Genomic DNA, 17,887 nt, shown 5'->3' with positions numbered 1-17,887 from the left:
GCCCATTATACCTGATACCAGACCCATTATACCTGGTACCAGACCCATTATACCTGGTACCAGACCCATTATACCTGATACCAGACCTCCATCCATTATACCTGGTACCAGACCCATTATACCTGATACCAGACCCATTATACCTGGTACCAGACCCATTATACCTGGTACCAGACCCATTATACCTGGTAGCAGACCCATTAAACCTGATACCAGACCTCCATCCATTATACCTGATACCAGACCCATTATACCTGGTACCAGACCCATTACACCTGATACCAGACCCATTATACCTGATACCAGACCTCCATCCATTATACCTGATACCAGACACATTATACCTGGTACCAGACCCATTACACCTGATACCAGGCCCATTATACCTGATACCAGACCTCCATCCATTATACCTGGTACCAGACCCATTATACCTGATACCAGGCCCATTATACCTGATACCAAACCCATTATACCTGATACCAGACCCATTATACCTGATACCAGACCCATTATACCTGGTACCAGACCCATTATACCTGGTACCAGACCCATTATACCTGATACCAGACCCATTATACCTGATACCAGACCTCCATCCATTATACCTGATACCAGACCCATTATACCTGATACCAGACCCATTATACCTGGTACCAGACCTCCATCCATTATACCTGATACCAGACCCATTATACCTGATACCAGACCCATTATACCTGGTACCAGACCCATTATACCTGATACCAGACCCATTATACCTGGTACCAGACCTCCATCCATTATACCTGATACCAGACCCATTATACCTGATACCAGACCCATTATACCTGGTACCAGTCCCATTATACCTGGTACCAGACCCATTATATCTGGTACCAGACCCATTATACCTGGTACCAGACCCATTATACCTGGTACCAGACCTCCATCCATTATACCTGATACCAGACCCATTATACCTGATACCAGACCCATTATACCTGGTACCAGACCTCCATCCATTATACCTGATACCAGACCCATTATACCTGATACCAGACCCATTATACCTGGTACCAGACCTCCATCCATTATACCTGATACCAGACCCATTATACCTGATACCAGACCCATTATACCTGATACCAGACCTCCATCCATTATACCTGGTACCAGGCCCATTATACCTGATACCAGACCCATTATACCTGGTACCAGACCTCCATCCATTATACCTGATTCCAGACCCATTATACCTGGTACCAGACCTCCATCCATTATACCTGATACCAGACCCATTATACCTGATACCAGACCCATTATACCTGATACCAGGCCCATTATACCTGGTACCAGACCCATTATACCTGATACCAGACCCATTATACCTGATACCAGACCCATTATACCTGGTACCAGACCCATTATACCTGGTACCAGACCTCCATCCATTATACCTGATACCAGACCCATTATACCTGATACCAGACCCATTATACCTGATACCAGACCCATTATACCTGGTACCAGACCCATTATACCTGGTACCAGACCTCCATCCATTATACCTGATACCAGGCCCATTATACCTGATACCAGACCCATTATACCTGATACCAGACCTCCATCCATTATACCTGATACCAGACCTCCACCCATTATACCTGATACCAGGCCCATTATACCTGATACCAGACCCATTATACCTGATACCAGACCCATTATACCTGATACCAGACCTCCATCCATTATACCTGATACCAGACCTCCACCCATTATACCTGATACCAGACCCATTATACCTGGTACCAGACCCATTATACCTGGTACCAGACCCATTATACCTGATACCATACCCATTATACCTGGTACCAGACCCATTATACCTGATACCATACCCATTATACCTGATACCAGACCCATTATACCTGATACCAGACCTCCATCCATTAGACCTGATACCAGACCCATTATACCTGATACCAGGCCCATTATACCTGATACCAGACCCATTATATCTGATACCAGACCCATTATACCTGATACCAGACCCATTATACCTGGTACCAGACCCATTATACCTGGTACCAGACCTCCATCCATTAGACCTGATACCAGACCCATTATACCTGATACCAGACCCATTATACCTGATACCAGACCCATTATACCTGATACCAGACCCATTATACCTGATACCAGACCCATTATACCTGATACCAGACCCATTATACCTGATACCAGACCTCCATCCATTATACCTGATACCAGAACCATTATACCTGATACCAGACCCATTATACCTGGTACCAGACCCATTTTACCTGGTACCAGACCCAATATACCTGATACCAGACCCATTATACCTGATACCAGACCTCCATCCATTATACCTGGTACCAGACCCATTATACCTGATACCAGACCCATTATACCTGGTACCAGACCCATTATACCTGGTACCAGACCCATAATACCTGATACCAGACCCATTATACCTGGTACCAGAACCATTATACCTGATACCAGACCCATTATACCTGATTCCAGACCCATTATACCTGATACCAGACCTCCATCCATTATACCTGGTACCAGACCCATTATACCTGGTACCAGACCCATTATACCTGATACCAGGCCCATTATACCTGATACCAGAACCATTATACCTGATACCAGACCCATTATACCTGGTACCAGACCCATTATACCTGGTACCAGACCCATTATATCTGTTACCAGACCTCCATCCATTATACCTGATACCAGGCCCATTATACCTGGTACCAGACCTCCATCCATTATACCTGATACCAGACCCATTATACCTGATACCAGACCCATTATACCTGATACCAGACCTCCACCCATTATACCTGATACCAGACCCATTATACCTGGTACCAGACCTCCATCCATTATACCTGATACCAGACCTTCTCATCTCATTCTTCTCTTCTCTTCTCCTTTTTTATGTCATTTTATCTTTCCTCTCTTCTCTCCTCTCTTCTCATCTCCTCTCATCTGTTTTCTCTTCTCCTCTCCTTTCTTCTTGCCTAAATTCTCCTCTCTTCTATTCTATTCTAATCTCCTCTCCTCTCTTCTACTCTGGCCTCTCTCCTCTTCTCTTCTCCTCTCCTTTCTTCTCGCCTAAATTGTCCTCTCCTCTATTCTATTCTAATCTCCTCTCCTCTCTTCTCTTCTACTCTGTTCTCCTCTTCTCGCCTCTAATTTCTTCTCTCTTCTCCTCTCCTCTCTTCTCTTTTCCTTTCCATTCCTCTCTTCTCCTCTCATCTCTTCTCCTGTCCTCTCTCCTCCTCTCTTCTCCTTTCTCATGCCATCTCCATAAATTATGCAGTGTAATTTGAGGACCCATCTAAACTTGGCTTGATGGCCTCAGCTCAGTTCAGGTCTGATGGTCTGTTGTGTTCACTAGGGCCTAACAGACACATCAGTCCTCCTTGGCCACAGCACAGGATGATGGAAGTATCTGGATGCGTCCCAAATATATAGTTCCCTTTGGGCCCTGGTCAAAATTAATGCACTATAAAGGGAATAGGGTGACATTTGGACTGCAGTAGTCTCTGTCCCAGGGCCTCTCATATTAGACTGCAGTAGTCTCTGTCCCAGGGCCTCTCATATTAGACTGCAGTAGTCTCTGTCCCAGGGCCTCTCATATTAGACTGCAGTAGTCTCTGTCCCAGGGCCTCTCATATTAGACTGCAGTAGTCTCTGCCCCAGGGCCTCTCATATTAGACTGCAGTAGTCTCTGTCCCAGGGCCTCTCATATTAGACTGCAGTAGTCTCTGTCCCAGGGCCTCTCATATTAGACTGCAGTAGTCTCTGTCCCAGGGCCTCTCATATTAGACTGCAGTAGTCTCTGTCCCAGGGCCTCTCATATTAGACTGCAGTAGTCTCTGCCCCAGGGCCTCTCATATTAGACTGCAGTAGTCTCTGCCCCAGGGCCTCTCATATTAGACTGCAGTAGTCTCTGTCCCAGGGCCTCTCATATTAGACTGCAGTAGTCTCTGTCCCAGGGCCTCTCATATTAGACTGCAGTAGTCTTTGCCCCTGGGCCTCTCATATTAGACTGCAGTAGTCTCTGCCCCAGGGCCTCTCATATTAGACTGCAGTAGTCTCTGCCCCAGGGCCTCTCATATTAGACTGCTGTAGTGATGAGGAGAGAGAAAATAGCTTTGCATGCTATTTCAGAATATAGGAATTATTTGGCACTTCTATTTTCTTACATTCAGGCCTATACAGGGTATGTATCTACAGGTCTATATGGGGTATGTATCTACAGGTCTATACAGGGTATGTCTATACAGGGTATGTAACTACAGGGTATGTCTATACAGGGTATGTATCTACAGGTCTATACAGGGTATGTCTATACAGGGTATGTGTCTACAGGGTATGTATCTACAGGGTATGTATCTACTATACAGGGTATGTATCTACAGGGTATGTATCTACAGGTCTATACAGGGTATGTATCTACAGGGTATGTATCTACAGGGTATGTATCTACAGGTCTATACAGGGTATGTATCTACAGGGTATGTATCTACAGGGTATGTATCTACAGGTCTATACAGGGTATGTATCTACAGGTCTATACAGGGTATGTGACTACAGGGTATGTATCTACAGGGTATGTATCTACAGGGTATGTATCTACAGGGTATATACCTACAGGGTATGTACCTACAGGTCTATATGGGGTAATAGACTGTTTATAGAAATAACCGTAGAGATATACTATTTATAGATAGACCCATATAGATATACTATTTATAGAAAGAACCACATTGATCTATTATTTATAGATAGATATACTATTTATAGATAGACCCATAAAGATATACTATTTATAGAAATAACCATATAGATGTATTATTTATAGATAGACTCACATAGATATACTATTTATTGAAATAACCACATAGATATACTACATATAGATAGACCCATAAATATATACTATTTACAGAAAGAACCACATAGATGTATTATTTATAGATAGACCCATAAAAATATACTATTTATAGATATACTATTTATAGATATACTATTTATAGATATACTATTTATAGATAGACCCATAAAGATATACTCGGCTTAACTAATGACTAGAGAAGGAGGATGCATCTCTACCCCATGTGAGGTGGCAAATAACACAACAAATCAATAATCTGACTCCCTATGTTCGAAATGCAAACCAATAATTCCTTTTACAGCTTTTTCAATGATTTCGATTTTATATGCTTTCATCATTTCAGACTTTACACATGCGCCCGCCCCACTGTGCAGGAGCCCCTGGGGCTTTCACGTGAGTGTTTCTGTTGTGTCCATACTAAACAATGTCAATAGTTTATTGCCGACGCAAACGTGTTTCAGTGTCTGGGAATAAAGATTGTGGTATTGTTGTTGGTAATTTATGGTTCAAGGTAGTCCATTCGTTAAAATTCCAAAATACTATTGAAAGGGAGTGCGGTAGGGGATGGGAAGCCCCTCAGCCTGAAGTAAGTCTGTCCACCTCATGTCCTTGTCCGTGTTGTCCCTCTGGTTGATCTCGTTTCGTGACCCGTCCGCTTCCTATGACGAAGTAGTGCATTCCTCCTGGTATTTCTCTCAGCAACGTCTTGAAGTAGAATTTTAAAGGCGACGGGTGTGGGACTTGGCTGATCGAAAGGAGACTTTGTTAAAATCAGGATGGCCTTGCAGCGTTTGTCTCCTCCGTAACAGGGCCACTTTCTCCTCCATTGGACAGACACTCTACCTTCACGACCCTGGGACCTTTTCCTCTTTCCCTCATTCTCTCAGCGACCATCACCTTTGTTTTGCAGGCCTGCTGATATCAGTTGGTTCACTTTGGAGATTAGTTCCTCATTTTCATCGGCTGGCAGTCCTGCCACTATGACAGACACATCTAGGTCAAACTATATTGTTTCGGCAATGCCTGTTCTTACAGATTCTAGAGATTCTATGGCGGTCACCAGGCGTACAACTTCAACGGCTATGTGGTGTCATAGCTGCTTGCTATTTTCTCCGGTTGGAGCAGCAAAGCTGTGTGATTGTCCTGGATGGTTTTTCCCCAGAGCTGTGTGATTGTCCTGGATGGTTTTTCCCCAAAGCTGTGTGATTGTCCTGGATGGTTTTTCCCAAAGCTGTGTGATTGTCCTGGATGGTTTTTCTCCAAAGCTGTGTTATTGTCCCGGATGGTTTTTCCCCAAAGCTGTGTGATTGTCCTGGATGGTTTTTCCTCAAAGCTGTGTGATTGTCCTGGATGGTTTTTCCCCAAAGCTGTGTGATTGTAGTGGACGGTTTTCTCCAAAGATGCACGTAATCTGTCAACTTTACTATTGATTCCTTTTTCAATCCTCAGCTTCATTTAGTCCATATTTTTTTCCATCTACGGTATATACCTAGACTCCTTATCTTCGTCATGAGATTATCCATGCTATTGGCACTTTCTTTCTTTGATAAATTCGGCTTCATGCTTTTCTCACCACTGCATAGGTTTCTACAGGAGTCAATATGTTTTAGCAATTAGGTGTTTCTGTTATTGCCGTTCAAGGTAGCTAGCTAAGCTTATAGTTAGACTAGTTAACCAGCTAACTCGCCAAGCATTCCCTAACAGGTCTGTCAGTTGACTGGTTTCACCCTCACGGGATTCAGACTGCAGCTGCCTCCATTTACGAGCCCGATCTCTATGTTTTAAACTTTTTTAAAAAAAAGCTTTAAATTAAAAAAGTTTGAAAGAGTTTTGAAAGAAGCTGCAGTGTTTTCACCGCCGTGTACATACATACATATAAACAGGAGTAATAGTGACCAGTAGCAGGATAAATAGATAGATACTAATGGTAAAATATACATCTAAACAGCAGTAATCTATATCATATTATATTAGAATCTATATTAAGGCAAATAATATGGCTAAACCCCAACGTACTGATAGAGGAAAGACTAGTTTTGTTGGAGAGAATGTCCTGTATAAGGAAGGTATCATGTTTATGAATGACATTGTAAACAGCGATGGTAGAATTATATCATACAACCAGTTAATCCAGCTGCATGGAGACGTAGCCGAATACCAAATTATAACCAACTCATCAGATCTCTGCCACAAAAACGGAAGAGGCAATTACTCAAAAGAGAAAGGAATAAAAATTATAAATAGTTTAAAATTAACAGCATAAATCGTGAAATATATCAGTTTCACTTACGGTCAAGAAGGTTGACAACTATGCCGCATAGATCAGTCAGCCTTGTGCAGACTGCTTCTCTGAAACATAATCTATAGATCAGTCAGCCTTGTGCAGACTGCTTCTCTGAAACATAATCTATAGATCAGTCAGCCTTGTGCAGACTGCTTCTCTGAAACATAATCTATAGATCAGTCAGCCTTGTGCAGACTGCTTCTCTGAAACATAATCTATAGATCAGTCAGCCTTGTGCAGACTGCTTCTCTGAAACATAATCTATATATCAGTCAGCCTTGTGCAGACTGCTTCTCTGAAACATAATCTATAGATCAGTCAGCCTTGTGCAGACTGCTTCTCTGAAACATAATCTATAGATCAGTCAGCCTTGTGCAGACTGCTTCTCTGAAACATAATCTATAGATCAGTCAGCCTTGTGCAGACTGTCTCTCTGAAACATAATCTATAGATCAGTCAGCCTTGTGCAGACTGCTTCTCTGAAACATAATCTATAGATCAGTCAGCCTTGTGCAGACTGCTTCTCTGAAACATAATCTATAGATCAGTCAGCCTTGTGCAGACTGCCTCTCTGAAACATAATCTATAGATCAGTCAGCCTTGTGCAGACTGTCTCTCTGAAACATAATCTATAGATCAGTCAGCCTTGTGCAGACTGTCACTCTGAAACATAATCTATAGATCAGTCAGCCTTGTGCAGACTGCTTCTCTGAAACATAATCTATAGATCAGTCAGCCTTGTGCAGACTGCCTCTCTGAAACATAATCTATAGATCAGTCAGCCTTGTGCAGACTGTCACTCTGAAACATAATCTATAGATCAGTCAGCCTTGTGCAGACTGCCTCTCTGAAACAGAATCTATATCAAATCAAGGTTTGATATAGTACAGAGCATCTCTCTTGGTACTGTCCATCAGTGGCCGGTTTTTGGAGTCCAGGAATGCTTGTTAGGTCATAATATCAGGGAGGGTTTGGACCTGCAAACTGTATTTCTGGGGGATTTGAAGGACCAGTCAGTCAATAGGTAGTATCATTGTGCTCTTGTTTATTTTTGGGGCGATTTGGGTAAAAAGGTTGCAGATGGGGGAGGTTCAAGTCCTTAACAAAACACCGTGGGAGAATGAAGGTCATGTATTGGGAGGAGAAATGATAGAACTAGGATTTATTGGGAAAGATGGGTTGAGCTGTGGCTGTCTGAAGAGCGGAATTAATTACTGTTGGAATAATTATATACACAAACAAACAGTTTAAATGTTTGTGATCCTCCAATCAGGGGTGAGGGGTGGGGATGGGATTATTGTACGTTTTGGTTTCTGTGTTGGTCCTGGGGGTTGTGGGTAGCACGATTCCATGCCGGGAGTCGGGCGGGGCTTGGTCCTTCCCACCATTGGAAAATGTTGTTGGGCCGGGTACAGGGTCTTCACCACTGATAGGAACACCACTGATAGGAACACCACTGATAGGAACACTACTGATAGGAACACCACTGATAGGAACACCACTGATAGGAACACCACTGATAGGAACACTACTGATAGGAACACTACTGATAGGAACACTACTGATAGGAACACTACTGATAGGAACACCACTGATAGGATCACTACTGATAGGAACACTACTGATAGGAACACTACTGATAGGAACACTGATAGGATCACTACTGATAGGAACACTACTGATAGGAACACCACTGATAGAATCACTACTGATAGGAACACCACTGATAGAATCACCACTGATAGGAACACCACTGATAGAATCACTACTGATAGGAACACCACTGATAGAATCACCACTGATAGGAACACCACTGATAGGAACACCACTGATAGAATCACTACTGATAGGAACACCACTGATAGAATCACTACTGATAGGAACACCACTGATAGGAACACCACTGATAGGAACACCACTGATAGGAACACCACTGATAGAATCACTACTGATAGGAACACTACTGATAGGAACACCACTGATAGGAACACCACTGATGGGAACACCACTGATAGGAACACCACTGATAGGAACACCACTGATAGGAACACTACTGATAGGAACACCACTGATAGGAACACCACTGATAGGAACACCACTGATAGGAACACCACTGATGGGAACACCACTGATAGGAACACCACTGATAGGAACACCACTGATAGGAACACCACTGACCAGAACACCACTGATAGGAACACTACTGATAGGAACACCACTGATAGGAACACTACTGATAGGAACACTACTGATAGGAACACCACTGATAGGAACACCACTGATAGGAACACCACTGATAGGAACACCACTGATAGGAACCCCACTGATAGGAACACCACTGATAGGAACACTACTGATAGGAACACCACTGATAGGAACACTGATAGGAACACCACTGATAGGATCACTACTGATAGAATCACTACTGATAGGAACACTACTGATAGGAACACCACTGATAGGAACACCACTGATAGAATCACTACTGATAGGAACACTACTGATAGGAACACTACTGATAGGAACACCACTGATAGGAACACCACTGATAGAATCACTACTGATAGGAACACTACTGATAGGAACACCACTGATAGGAACACCACTGACCAGAACACCACTGATAGGAACACTGATAGGAACACTACTGATAGGAACACCACTGATAGGAACACTACTGATAGGAACACTACTGATAGGAACACCACTGATAGGAACACCACTGATAGGAACACCACTGATAGGAACACTACTGATAGGAACACCACTGATAGGAACACCACTGACCAGAACACCACTGATAGGAACACTGATAGGAACACTACTGATAGGAACACCACTGATAGGAACACTACTGATAGGAACACTACTGATAGGAACACCACTGATAGGAACACTACTGATAGGAACACTGATAGGAACACTACTGATAGGAACACCACTGATAGGAACACTACTGATAGGAACACCACTGATAGGAACACCACTGATAGGAACACCACTGATAGGAACACCACTGATAGGAACACTACTGATAGGAACACCACTGACCAGAACACCACTGATAGGAACACCACTGATAGGAACACCACTGATAGGAACACTGATAGGAACACCACTGATCGAATCACTACTGATAGGAACACTGATAGGAACACCACTGACCAGAACACCACTGATAGGAACACCACTGATAGGAACACCACTGATAGGAACACTACTGATAGGAACACTGATAGGAACACCACTGATAGGAACACTGATAGGAACACTACTGATAGGAACACCACTGACCAGAACACCACTGATAGGAACACCACTGATAAGAACACCACTGATAGGAACACCACTGATAGGAACACCACTGATAGGAACACTACTGATAGGAACACCACTGATAGGATCACTACTGATAGGAACACCACTGATAGGATCACTACTGATAGGAACACCACTGATAGGAACACCACTGATAGGAACACTACTGATAGGAACACCACTGATAGGAACACTACTGATAGGAACACTACTGATAGGAACACCACTGATAGGAACACTACTGATAGGAACACCACTGATAGGAACACCACTGATAGGAACACCACTGATAGGAACACCACTGATAGGAACACTACTGATAGGAACACTACTGATAGGAACACTACTGATAGAAACACCACTGATAGGAACACTACTGATAGGAACACCACTGATAGGAACACCACTGATAGGAACACTGATAGGAACACCACTGATAGAATCACTACTGATAGGAACACCACTGATAGAATCACTACTGATAGGAACACCACTGATAGGAACACCACTGATAGGAACACCACTGATAGGAACACTACTGATAGGAACACTGATAGGAACACTGATAGGAACACTACTGATAGGAACACCACTGATAGGAAAACTGATAGGATCACTACTGATAGGAACACCACTGATAGGAACACTGATAGGATCACTACTGATAGGAACACTACTGATAGGAACACCACTGATAGGAACACTGATAGGATCACTACTGATAGGAACACTACTGATAGGAACACCACTGATAGGAACACTGATAGGATCACTACTGATAGGAACACTACTGATAGGAACACTACTGATAGGAACACCACTGATAGGAACACTGATAGGATCACTACTGATAGGATCACTACTGATAGGAACACTACTGATAGGAACACCACTGATAGGAACACTGATAGGATCACTACTGATAGGAACACTACTGATAGGATCACTACTGATAGGAACACTACTGATAGGAACACCACTGATAGGAACACTGATAGGATCACTACTGATAGGAACACTACTGATAGGAACACCACTGATAGGAACACTGATAGGATCACTACTGATAGGAACACTACTGATAGGAACACTACTGATAGGAACACCACTGATAGGAACACTGATAGGATCACTACTGATAGGATCACTACTGATAGGATCACTACTGATAGGAACACTACTGATAGGAACACTACTGATAGAAACACTGATAGGAACACCACTGATAGGAACACTGATAGGATCACTACTGATAGGAACACTACTGCACTATTGATGCTGCTTTCCCATTTGTATTGTTTTTGTTTTGTATTTGTGTTGTTTTAGTAAACCTTGGACAACATTTTCAAAAGAAGCCAATTTCCCAATTCAAACCACTGATGGAATGACATTACAATTTCATTACTGGAACCTGGTAAAATGATGTTTGTAGTGTGACTAGTATAGTAGTGTGGCTAGTATAGTAGTGTGACTAGTGTGACTAGTATAGTAGTGTGACTAGTGTGGCTAGTATGACTAGTGTGGCTAGTGTGGCTAGAGTGACTAGTGTGACTATTGTGACTAGCATGACTAGAGTGACTAGCATGACTAGTGTGGCTAGAGTGACTAGTTGGACTAGTGTGGCTAGTATAATAGAGTGACTAGTGTGGCTAGAGTGACTAGTGTGACTAGTATAGTAGAGTGACTAGTGTGGCTAGAGTGACTAGTGTGGCTAGTGTGGCTAGTGTGGCTAGTATAGTAGTGTGGCTAGTATAGTAGTATGACTAGTGTGACTAGTATAGTAGAGTGACTAGTGTGGCTAGAGTGACTAGTGTGGCTAGTGTGGCTAGTGTGGCTAGTATAGTAGTGTGGCTAGTATAGTAGTGTGACTAGTGTGGCTAGTATAGTAGTGTGACTAGTGTGGCTAGTATAGTAGTGTGACTGGTGTGACTAGTATAGCCACTAGTATGGCTAGTGTGGCTAGTGTGGCTAGTATAGTAGTATGACTAGTGTGACTAGTATAGTAGTGTGACTAGTGTGGCTAGTATAGTAGTGTGACTGGTGTGACTAGTATGGCTAGTGTGGCTAGTATAGTAGTGTGGCTAGTGTGGCTAGTATAGTAGTATGACTAGTGTGACTAGTATAGTAGTGTGACTAGTGTGGCTAGTATAGTAGTGTGACTAGTGTGGCTAGTATAGTAGTGTGACTGGTGTGACTAGTATGGCTAAATCAAATCAAATCAAATGTATTTATATAGCCCTTCTTACATCAGCTGATATCACAAAGTGCTGTACAGAAACCCAGCCTAAAACCCCAAACAGCAAGCAATGCAGGTGTAGAAGCACGGTGGCTAGGAAAAACTCCCTAGAAAGGCCAAAACCTAGGAAGAAACCTAGAGAGGAACCAGGCTATGAGGGGTGGCCAGTCCTCTTCTGGCTGTGCCGGGTGGAGATTATAACAGCACATGGCCTAGATGTTCAAATGTTCATAAATGACCAGCATTGTCAAATAATAATAATCATAGTAGTTGTCGAGGGTGGAACAAGTCAGTAACACAAGAGTAAGTGTCAGTTGGCTTTTTCATAGCCGATCTTTGAGAGTATCTCTACCGCTCCTGCTGTCTCTAGAGAGTTGAAAACAGCAGGTCTGGGATAGGTAGCACGTCCGGTGAATAGGTCAGGGTTCCAGCAGGTCTGGGACAACAGGTCTGGGACAGGTAGCACGTCCGGTGAACAGGTCAGGGTTCCATAGCTGCAGGCAGAACAGTTGGAACTGGAGCAGCAGCACGGCCAGGTGAACTGGGGACAGCAAGGAGTCATCAAGCCAGGTAGTCCTGAGGCATGGTCCTAAGGCTCAGGTCCTCCGAGAGAGAGAAAGAAAGAAAGAGAAAGAGAGAATTAGAGAGAGCATATTTAAATTCACACAGGACACCGGAAAAGACAAGAGAAATACTCCAGATGTGACAGACTGACCCTAGCCCCCCGACACATAAACTACTGCAGCATAAATACTGGAGGCTGAGACAGGAAGGGTCAGGAGACACTGTGGCCCCATCCGATGAAACCCCCGGACAGGGCCAAACAGGTAGGATATAACCCCACCCACTTTGCCAAAGCACAGCCTCCACACCACTGGAGAGATATCTCCAACCAACATACCATCCCGGGACAAGGCCGAGTATAGCCCACAAAGATCTCCGCCACGGCACAGCCCAAGTGGGGGCTCCAACCCAGACAGGAAGACCACGTCAGTGACTCAACCCACTCAAGTGACGCACCCCTCCCTGGGACGGCATGGAAGAACACCAGTAAGCCAGTGACTCAGCCCCCGTAATAGGGTAGAGGCAGAGAATCCCAGTGGAAAGAGGGGAACCGGCCAGGCAGAGACAGCAAGGGCGGTTCGTTGCTCCAGCCATTCCGTTCACCTTCACACCCCTGGGCCAGACTACACTTAATCATAGGACCTACTGAAGAGAAATGTCTTCAGTAAAGACTTAAAGGTTGAGACTGAGTCTGCGTCTCTCACATGGGTAAGCAGACCATTCCATAAAAATTGAGCTCTATAGGAGAAATCCCTGCCTCCAGCTGTTTGCTTAGAAATTCTAGGGACAGTTAGGAGGCCCGCGTCTTGTGACCGTAGCGTACGTGCAGGTATGTACGGCAGGACCAAATCGGAAAGATAGGTAGGAGCAAGCCCATGTAATGCTTTGTAGGTTAGCAGTAAAACCTTGAAATCAGCCCTTGCCTTAACAGGAAGCCAGTGTAGGGAGGCTAGCACTGGAGTAATATGATCAAATTTTTTGGTTCTAGTCAGGATTCTAGCAGCCGTATTTAGCACTAACTGAAGTTTATTTAGTGCTTTATCCGGGTAGCCGGAAAGTAGAGCGTTGCAGTAGTTCAACCTAGAAGTAACAAAGGCATGGATTAATTTTTCTGCGTCATTTTTGGACAGAAAGTTTCTGATTTTTGCAATGTTACGTAGATGGAAAAAAGCTGTCCTTGAAACAGTCTTGATATATTCTTCAAAAGAGAAATCAGGGTCCAGAGTAACGCCGAGGTCCTTCACAGTTTTATTTGAGACGACTGTACAACCATCCAGATTAATTGTCAGATTCAACAGAAGATCTCTTTGTTTCTTGGGACCTAGAACAAGCATCTCTGTTTTGTCCGAGTTTAAAAGTAGAAAGTTTGCAGCCATCCACTTCTTTATGTCTGAAACACAGGCTTCTAGCGAGGGCAATTTTGGGGCTTCACCATGTTTCATTGAAATGTGTGGCTAGTGTGGCTAGTGTGGCTAGTATAGTAGTGTGACTAGTGTGGCTAGTGCAGTAGTGTGGCTAGTATAGTAGTGTGGCTAGTATAGTAGTGTGGCTAGTGTGGCTAGTATAGTAGTGTGGCTAGTATAGTAGTGTGGCTAGTGTGGCTAGTATAGTAGTGTGGCTAGTGCATCTGCTAAATTACCTAAATGTAAATGTAGTGTGGCTAGTATTGTAGTGTGGCTAGTGTGGCTAGTGTGGCTAGTGTGACTAGAATGGCTAGTGTGACTAGCGTGGCTAGTATAGTAGTGTGGCTAGCGTGGCTAGTATAGTAGTGTGGCTAGTGTGGATAGTGTGGCTAGTATAGTAGTGTGGATAGTGTGGCTAGTATAGTAGTGTGACTAGTGTGGCTAGTATAGTAGTGTGGCTAGTGTGACTAGTGTGGCTAGTATAGTAGTGTGACTAGTGTGGCTAGTATAGTAGTGTGACTAGTGTGGCTATCTTGACTAGTGTGGCTAGTATAGTAGTGTGACTAGTGTGGCTAGTATAGTAGTGTGACTAGTGTGGCTATCTTGACTAGTGTGGCTAGTATAGTAGTGTGACTAGTGTGGCTATCTTGACTAGTGTGGCTAGTGAGAGAGATGGAGCGAGAGAGAGAGATGGAGCGAGAGAGAGAGAGATGGAGCGAGAGAGAGAGATGGAGCGAGAGAGAGAGAGAGATGGAGCGAGAGAGAGAGAGATGGAGCGAGAGATAGAGAGAGGGGAGAAACACACATTTCTTTAATCTGCATCCCCTCAGCCAATCTTACATTTTTGTCTTTTCCTCTTCCTGCTTCCCACCATTTCTCTCTCGATCGATCTCTCTCTCTCTCTCTCTCTCTCTCTCTCTCCCTGCCCCCTCCCTCCCTCCCCCCTCACTCCCTCTTTATTTAATGTTTTTTGTGTTTGTGCCAGAAGTCACTCTCATCCACCAACCAGCACTTAGATTAATCAATAGCTTTCTGTAATGCAGTAACATTAGCATGGTGAGGAGAGGAGAGAGAAGCTCTCTGTTCAGCTGTCTGCTCTGACTGTAATGCAGTAACATTAGCACGGTGAGGAGAGGAGAGAGAGCTCTGACAGTCCAGCATCCCTCCCTCCCTCCCTCCCATCCTCCCTCCCTCCCTCCCATCCTCCCTCCCTCCCATCCCTCCCTCCCTCCCTCCCATCCTCTATGCTCTGCTAACAAACACACACAAACAAAACAGTTGAACATGTCTTTCTCTTTTGCCTCTCCCACTGTCTCACTTATTCACTCCCACCTTTTCATTCTCTCTTTCAGACACATAAACACAGATATAAACACACATAAACACATATAAACACACACACACACACACACACACACACATACACACACACACACACACACACACACACACACACATCGAGACATTAGTACAATGGCTGTCCTGTAATCAGTAAAGCAGGGTTGGATCAGGGTTGGAGCAGGGTTGGAGCAGGGTTGGAGTAGTGTTGGAGTACTGTTGGAGCAGGGTTGGAGCAAGGTTGGAGCAGGGTTGGAGCAGGGTTGGAGCAGGGTTGGAGCAGGGTTGGAGTAGTGTTGGAGTAGTGTTGGAGCAGGGTTGGAGCAAGGTTGGAGCAGGGTTGGAGCAGTATTGGAGCAGGGTTGGAGTACTGTTGGAGTACTGTTGGAGCAGGGTTGGAGCAGTGTTGGAGCAGTGTTGGAGCAGGGTTGGAGCAGGGTTGGAGTACTGTTGGAGCAGGGTTGGATCAGGGTTGGAGTAGTGTTGGATCAGGGTTGGAGTAGTGTTGGATCAGGGTTGGAGCAGGGTTGGAGCAGTGTTGGAGCAGGGTTGGAGCAGGGTTGGAGCAGGGTTGGAGCAGGGTTGGAGTAGTGTTGGATCAGGGTTGGAGCAGGGTTAGAGCAGGGTTGGAGCAGGGTTGGGGCAGGGTTGGGGCAGGGTTGGAGTAGTGTTGGATCAGGGTTGGAGTAGTGTTGGAGCAGGGTTGGAGAAGGGTTGGAGTAGTGTTGGAGCAGGGTTGGATCAGGGTTGGAGCAGGGTTGGAGCAGGGTTGGAGTAGTGTTGGAGTACTGTTGGAGCAGGGTTGGAGCAAGGTTGGAGCAGGGTTGGAGCAGGGTTGGAGCAGGGTTGGAGTACTGTTGGAGCAGGGTTGGAGCAGGGTTGGAGTAGTGTTGGATCAGGGTTGGAGTAGTGTTGGATCAGGGTTGGAGCAGGGTTGGAGCAGTGTTGGAGCAGGGTTGGAGCAGGGTTGGAGCAGGGTTGGAGCAGGGTTGGAGTAGTGTTGGATCAGGGTTGGAGCAGGGTTGGAGCAGGGTTGGAGCAGGGTTGGGGCAGGGTTGGGGCAGGGTTGGAGTAGTGTTGGATCAGGGTTGGAGTAGTGTTGGAGCAGGGTTGGAGAAGGGTTGGAGTAGTGTTGGAGCAGGGTTGGATCAGGGTTGGAGCAGGGTTGGAGTAGTGTTGGAGTACTGTTGGAGCAGGGTTGGAGCAAGGTTGGAGCAGGGTTGGAGCAGTATTGGAGCAGGGTTGGAGTACTGTTGGAGTACTGTTGGAGCAGGGTTGGAGCAGGGTTGGAGCAGTGTTGGAGCAGTGTTGGAGCAGGGTTGGAGTACTGTTGGAGCAGGGTTGGATCAGGGTTGGAGTAGTGTTGGATCAGGGTTGGAGTAGTGTTGGATCAGGGTTGGAGCAGGGTTGGAGCAGTGTTGGAGCAGTGATGGAGCAGTGTTGGAGCAGGGTTGGAGCAGGGTTGGAGTACTGTTGGAGCAGGGTTGGAGCAAGGTTGGAGCAGGGTTGGAGCAGGGTTGGAGCAGGGTTGGAGTACTGTTGGAGCAGGGTTGGAGCAGGGTTGGAGCAGTATTGGAGCAGGGTTGGAGTACTGTTGGAGTACTGTTGGAGCAGGGTTGGAGCAGGGTTGGAGCAGGGTTGGAGCAGTGTTGGAGCAGGGTTGGAGTACTGTTGGAGCAGGGTTGGATCAGGGTTGGAGTACTGTTGGAGCAGGGTTGGAGCAGGGTTGGATCAGGGTTGGAGCAGGGTTGGAGCAGTGTTGGAGCAGTGTTGGAGCAGTGTTGGAGCAGGGTTGGAGTAGTGTTGGAGTAGTGTTGGAG

The 17,887-nt window shown here is 45.0% G+C and overlaps 1 protein-coding gene across 1 annotated transcript in view; it reads left to right on the top strand.

Annotated features, from left to right (window-relative positions):
• Positions 1 to 17,887, top strand: part of cntfr (ciliary neurotrophic factor receptor) — a 461,919-nt gene that overhangs the window by 395,362 nt on the left and 48,670 nt on the right. The window lies entirely within an intron of this gene.

Source organism: Salmo salar, chromosome 13 (assembly GCF_965601325.2).
Source record: "Salmo salar chromosome 13, fSalSal1, whole genome shotgun sequence".
NCBI lineage: Eukaryota > Metazoa > Chordata > Actinopteri > Salmoniformes > Salmonidae > Salmo > Salmo salar.
Note: the sequence above shows the minus strand (reverse complement) of the source record. Positions and strands in the feature narration are given on the sequence as shown.